This window comes from Cynoglossus semilaevis, chromosome 9 (assembly GCF_000523025.1).
Source record: "Cynoglossus semilaevis isolate Cse_v1.0 chromosome 9, Cse_v1.0, whole genome shotgun sequence".
Lineage (NCBI taxonomy): Eukaryota > Metazoa > Chordata > Actinopteri > Pleuronectiformes > Cynoglossidae > Cynoglossus > Cynoglossus semilaevis.
Window position 1 is genome coordinate 17,554,233 of NC_024315.1, and position 6,983 is coordinate 17,561,215.

Genomic DNA, 6,983 nt, shown 5'->3' on the forward strand with positions numbered 1-6,983 from the left:
ACCCCCCGACCCCCCACCCCTGTACCTTCTCTCGGCAGAGTTTCCTTCACAACCATTTATCTTCCTGATGATAATGTATTCATTTAAGATAATAGCAGCTATTGTTATTTGTTTGCTGTGGCAGCCAAACCAACACAGTTACAGAGAGAGAGAGATACAGGATCATTTTCCTCATGAATAATTATGTTGAAGCTAATTGATAATTACACAGGCAGTAATGGCTTTGAAGGCTAATTGCCTGATGTCGCACAGAAATGCTCATTATGATGCAACCGTTTCAGTGAGTGTGTAAGAACATGAATAATGGGATTTACTCTGAAATAAAATTCACAGTTAATCATGCCTTATGTAGGTCAGACACACTGAGACACTTTTACCAGCAAATTCTTACTACATACGGTATCTTTCAGACGTTTAGCAAAATATATTTGTAGTCTAGAGTTGACAAAATATACCTATATAATAATTCAACTAAACCCATCAACAGTTTTAAATATAGACTTTAGTTTAAATCAGTAAACATATGTATCAATATATTAAACAGTCCCAAAAATCAATCTTTAATTTTTTTAGTAAATATAGTAGCAAGAATTAGAAAAGAGTAAGTAAATGTTATTCAAAAGATGAAATATCAAATATTAAGCATGAAAACACAATTTAATTTCAAATTTTTATATTTTGTAGTCATAACATTTTTGACTAACCTTCACCAGTGTTATTATTGATGAAGGTTATAATGAATAAATTATCAGCTAAATTAACCAAATTGTGTGTGTGTGTGTGTGTTTCCGTTGAAGGACAGAGTGAAGAGGCAGGAGATTGAACTCATCAAATTACAGCAGAGGCAGACAATTTAGATTCAATTGCCTTCACCTCACCTGGTGTGTGTATGTGCATGTACAGCTGCCCTATAATGTGTGTGTGTGTGTGCGCGCGCCTGCGTGCGTGCGTGCGCACAGCCATTACTGTCTCTTACCTCCAGTTATTTTGTTCCTGATAGAATATTATATACAGACTGTCGCTGCCCGGCGTTAGACAATTTAATGGAGGGAAAAAGACGGAGTCAGGAAATGATCTTTCTAATCAGACAACAGCAAAGGGTCTCTTTTATTAAAGTGGGGTGCACACCACCACGCACCAATCCCCCCCCCCTCGTCTGCCTCTGCCTGTGTTCAGAGCAGTCCACAAGGCTGATAATGGCCTCTGCCTGCCTGGTGTCATCATATTAAAGCACTGAATGACACACACACACACACACACACACAGGCTTATACTCCCTCACCTTCGCCCCCACCACTGCGACCAGTTCCCCTATATTTTTCCTTCCCTCTGTTCTCCAGTGAAAATTGAGGCTTTGTTATTATTTCCTTTATTGCCAGAAACTGCTGTGCATTATACCTTTAAAAAACACACAACTCACACACACACACACACACACACACTTAAATCCCCAGAGTTTTCATCACAAGCGAGGCACCTCATAAAGGCAGCAGTGGATTTGTAGAGCGTTGATATCCAGGCAGCTGGAGACGCTGTGTTAGAGTCAACTGACGTCTTCAGAATATCCTGCAGCAAAAGAATGGTTTTATTGAACTGTGGATTTGTGAATATACCTCAAGGTGATTGGTTACTTTTTTATAGCAGTTCATCTCGTAGTTTTTTGCACATAAAAGGAAAAAGCTCATCTAATATTTTTTTCATTCCTAATCCCATGAAATTTATTTTTTCAACAGCGACTTGAAGACGGTTTTATAATTCAATTATTTTTTAAATTATAACTATTTGTTGTTCTGTTGTATTTGTATTTTCTGCTGTTTTAGTTTATTAAACTGCATGACGAGCCACTAGTTTTATCTTGTCCTGTGCAAATAGAAAAATGTTGAAAAAAATGTTGTTGAAAAATGTTTTATGTTAAGCATTGAAATATAAATATATATGTATAGAAACACAAAAACACAAGTATTAAAATGAAGAAAAATATATATCTCCTGTCTGTAGTAATGACTGTCACTAGAGGAGGCATTTACTTTGATACACCATAATGGCATTTTGTCAATGTTTGGCAGCCTTTTTAAAACTGATGTTTAAAATTAAATGGTAATGTTCGCCTATAGATGAATGAAAGATATAAACATTATACAAACATTATAAACAGTTACCAAACCATGGGCTGCAGCAATGATGGGTCAAAGGTCACTTCCTCTGTGGATCAATGGTTCCTAAACCTCTACTCTTGTGTTGTTTTTCTGCAGTTTTCTGCCAAAATAATAATAATAACAATGGCCACCTTTATTAGATTCCTAATACAGTATGTAGTGTCACAGTCTGTGTCAGACTTCAGACTCTGGGCTCTCAGTAGCAGCAGCACACAGACAGAGTCTGGAAACAATTGTGGTTCCAGTTGTAGCTGAGAGTTGCAGTGTTGTCTGGAGCGACAGTGAGACTAAACAGTTGCTGTGGGTTGCATCAGTTGCTCATTTTTTACCTCTGTGCCATATCATCAGAGTGAAGCTAAATCAGAATAAAGTCCTAATTAGAGGCGGCTGACGTTTCTGTGGGAGTCGTCCCAGTGATAATCAGTGGTTGGAGTTGATACACAGAGGAAACTGAAGGTGGTGTCACACTGTTGTAACAAAGCCTGACTGCTCAGCACTTTTCTCTTTGCATCTCGTTTAATTATTGCTTCCGATGAAAACATCCTCTGTGTTTGTCTCTCACCCTCCAGTGTCTTTACAAACGTCTCCTGGAGCTGTCCTGACGGTCCGTGTGTTGTCCCAGAGTCCGATGGCACCTCTAGGCCGCAGCTTAAGGTAAACACAAGGGTTCCCGACAACCACACACACACACACACACACAGTTGTGTCTGCAGTCACGCCCTGACTATAAGCTCATAAGTGAGGCTTTTTGACATCTTTCACTGACATGCACATTTGGACATATTGACACAAAGTCAGCACGTCGTCCTAGTCTCACACACACACACACATACACACACACAGCAGAAGAGTTTGTGTTGGCTGCTGAAGGCCCGTCTGCCTCCTGACTGAGCGTCACTCTGTCTTAATCCCTCTGGTATTTGCTGCACGTGACACTTCAGGCAGTCGGTGCCGTTCAGCCTGGAGTCACTGGGCGAGGTTCTGGCTTCTGCTGTTTTGTTCTCAGTGCCAGAAAAACTTTATCACAGCATGCAGGTTGATTTGAATGTGTATCCCTAATGTTTAAGTTGTTTGTCGATGTGCTGCAGGTGTGGTCAGGTGAACATTATGGAAACAGGTGGTTGCTGTTTACAGCTTATCAGTTAATAATCACTTATTATATTACTAATCCTACCATGAGCTCCACACCCATCCCATCCAGTCCTTTGTCTTCTCCTCCTCTCTGCCTCCTGTCTGTGCAGCTCCGTCTCTAAACACTCTTACTCCTTCATTTTCACTACTTCTCATCAGCAGATGTCCAAATCATCTGAACCATAGATGAACCGCTGGTCTTGTGTTCTGCTGGTCCATCCTGGTCATACTCAGCTCTGTTTGTCAGACACTGCTGCTGTCTCCAGACCAAACATCAGCACCAGTCTACAGCTACAGAAGTTCTTCTCTCCCCAACAAAAAGACTTCTTTTCACGGAGCAGATCAGTCAGAACAGCCGACGCCTCGATGGCTGTGTTAACAAAAAACAGTTTCGACTTTCTCTACCACTTCTCCTAACTCAAGACAGAAATGTCGAAAATCTTCATAGTTGTAAAAAACATGGAGCCAAATATTGATGAGCACAAATGGAGGTTCCTTTATCTGAGGAGCAGTCGGGGCAGAGGGCTTGTTTCCTGGGCAAAATCCCAGAAGGTACTGGAAACCAGACTTTAATATATTGGCTGGTAAATCTTTAATGATATGGAGATTAGAATGGGCGCTGTCTACACATCTGCTTTAAATACTTCATACAAAAATGAAAAAAAAAATTAAAAGCTGCAGAAAGTGAAAAGACACTGTGGCCTAAAACTTTTGCACAACCCTCTGCGTTTACCATGATGACTTCTCTGCTGTAAACGTTGAACCCGTCGTCATTTGTGACCATGGTCACAGCATCAAACTGGAGCAGCTCTGGTCAGAGACAGTAGCTTTTAGTGGACGGCCTTGGCTGAGCATCAACAGCTGAGGCTGGCGTTTTAATAGGTATTGACTCCAGGTTTTAACCACGTCCTCCCAACACGCTTAAAAGCCCATGTTCCACTGATTAGCTAATTAAAACCTCGAGCGTGGGCTATTGATTGAGAGGAAGGGCAGTTGGGAGGCACATGTCCCTCAGCTGGATCCTGCTCCGTTTCTCTCTCCCACACATGGTCACTCTGTTTAAAACAAAGCAAAAAACACAACATCACCAAGGCCTTTCACACTCCTCTGTGTGTCCGTGTGTGTGTGTGTGTGTGTGTGAGACCAGCATGCACTTGGTCTCCTGCCAGCCTCTCAGTAATGGTAGGTATTTATATCCAAAGCTATCAGACACCTGAAGGCTGCAGATTACAGCCTTGCTCTCGGACAGGTATCCATACAAGTGTTGCTGCTCTATTTTTACAGAATAAAGACTCTTTCCTCTCAACATCACCTCACATTACACTTAATACCATGATGTCAACAGATTCACCACAGAGCCAGACGACAGGTTTCTTTTTTTTTATGCTGGTAAAACAACGATGTTTACTGAGAAACAAATGTCTGTCTACAGCAGCAGCAGTGCTGACTCCACCCAGCTGAACTCTGAAGTAAATCAGTTTGTTCACTGTTGCTGCTGTTTCTTTCTCATTTCAAAACCTGCTGCAAAATATTTGCCAAGTTGACAAGTTGGTATTTGATTCAGTTACTTGGTTTTGGTCTGTGGTAGAAACTGGTTACCAGGTTTGAGCCACTCTTCTTTTTCTTCTCTTCTTGTTTTTTGTATGCATGTTTATGATGTCACAGCTGGTAATTTTGTTATATATATATAATTATATTTTTGGGAGAGGGTGGGTCTGTTGTTGTGGGCACAATTGTTCCCTTTTTGAACCTTTTACAGGTATGGTTCAAGATTTAGTTGATTAAGATTAGTGTCAGATAAGAGTGTGGCTAAATACGGGGACATCTCTAGAATGTGTTTGTGGGTTTGTGTACCTCCTCTTCACTTCCTGTGCCCCAAAAATGAATATTGAATTTGGGTCAAATACCACTGAAATATTTTAGTTTGTCTTAGATTTTTAGGTTGGTATGGGACGTGCAGTTGTCTTTTCCAAACCTGAGTGAATAATGTCCACACAGGCTTCTGTACAGTAGGAAAACCTCAGGAGTAGGGCTTCTTGATTATGGCACATTGTTGGTGTGTTACTGAAGTGAAGTGTGTTACTGAAGTGTTGGCTTCAAAATGTAGTCAAACAGTCAGTCTGTGGTGAATGACCTTTTTCTACCAATTTGAAATGGTGAATTTATTAAAGCCTAAATACAGCAGGTGAATATTTGTCTTTTGTTTGTGTCCATCCTAAAGCCGACCGTTGTGAGTTCATCTGTGTTTGTGGTGGAACCATCCGGCAGACTCACATTTCCTCCTCTGTATTCATGAGCTCGTCTCTCCTGGGACCAAGGATTAGGAAAAGAAGGGAAATGAATTCTCTCTGGGTCGACGGCGTTCTCTCTGCCTGCAGCAGCAGCAGCTCTATTGTCTTTTTTTTCCATGGATGCAGTTCACAGGACATTTGATCAGGGAGCTCTGACACACATGACGCTGCTGTTACTGCAGATGTCCTGCAGAGGAAGTGAATGGTGTTTGACAGGAAGTGCTGTCTTATTAGGACAGCAAGAGAAACTACACTTGTTGTGGACAGGAAGAAGACTCTGTTGGCTTCCTGTTTACCTTTCCCTCACTGTCAACAGGAAGTGAACAGAATTAGCAGATTGATAGAGAACTGAGATGTTAGTGGATGTCAACTTCCTACAAGTCTTTTTTTACCATCAGCTTTAGACCAGTCCTCTTTGGAGGAAACAGATGCTCAGGCGTGATCTGATGTCTTACTGTGTGTCTGCAGCTGCTGTCCAACCCATGAGGTTTTCACTCACCTGGACTGAGACAGGTTTATCACTTGGAGTGATGATAAAAATCATCTGTAATCACAGCTACATGATCAGCTCTAGTTTTAGATCTTAGAGAAGGATGAAAACAACAATGTAAGCCAAAGCTCAGCATCTTCCTCAAATTCACCTTTGTTTTGTTTTGCTGTTGGCATGAGTCAATAATTTGTGCTGGGGATTTCCTTTGTACCAGTTTGTGCAGTGGTACAGTGTTGGACAGTCAGAAAGAGACAGGACTGGAGGACTGTTCTGGTAGAACCATCAGTACTGGAGGAATGTACAGTTGGTCTAATTGGTAGTGCAGCACCGTGCTCAGCCTGCAGTTGGCAACACTGTGTATAAATGCATTAGCAGCTTCTTTAAGGAGTATACAAGGTGTTAGCCCAGTTTGAGAGGTGGAGCAACACAACACACACAGCCATTTGTTCCTTTGTATTGATTTTGTATATTGATTATATTTTATAGTCAACTGTTACAAAAAGCATGATCACATCGTTGTCCCTCATTTTGAATACTATTCTTCAGTCCTCTACATCGTACAGATTTTTTTCTTTCTAATCGAAACATTCATGCTGCAAAAATTAAAATAATGGACTAAAGCTTTAGAGAATTTTGATGAAGTCCCTGACCAGAAAAACCACCATCGTTTTCTTCCTTTTGTCCAAATTACTATCAAGGGAATTTAAATGGCTGTTAATTACTCTCACCTCCGTATATGAGAGAGAGGGAGAGAAAGACAGAGTGAGAGGAGGTTGGGGAGGGGGGGGCTTAAGCTTTATTATAAAAAAAAAAAACCAAATCAATGTTTCCTCTAAACCATCCACAAAATTGCTCTACCGCGCGCACACACACACTCACACACGCAGTAAGATGATCCTGTAAATCTCTGCTCTC

At 41.1% G+C, this 6,983-nt stretch overlaps 1 protein-coding gene across 2 annotated transcripts in view; it reads left to right on the top strand.

Moving 5' to 3' along the window:
- The window catches only part of card14 (caspase recruitment domain family, member 14), a 67,347-nt gene that overhangs the window by 15,636 nt on the left and 44,728 nt on the right, over nucleotides 1–6,983 (top strand). The window contains exons 21-22 of one of the 2 annotated variants that reach the window (XM_025058507.1): nucleotides 2,726–2,810; nucleotides 3,450–6,971. The gene's annotated coding sequence lies outside the window, so the exon portion shown is untranslated. Of the gene's footprint in view, nucleotides 1–2,725; nucleotides 2,811–3,449; nucleotides 6,972–6,983 lie in introns of those variants that run through there. The other variant, XM_025058508.1, reaches the window with a different exon arrangement.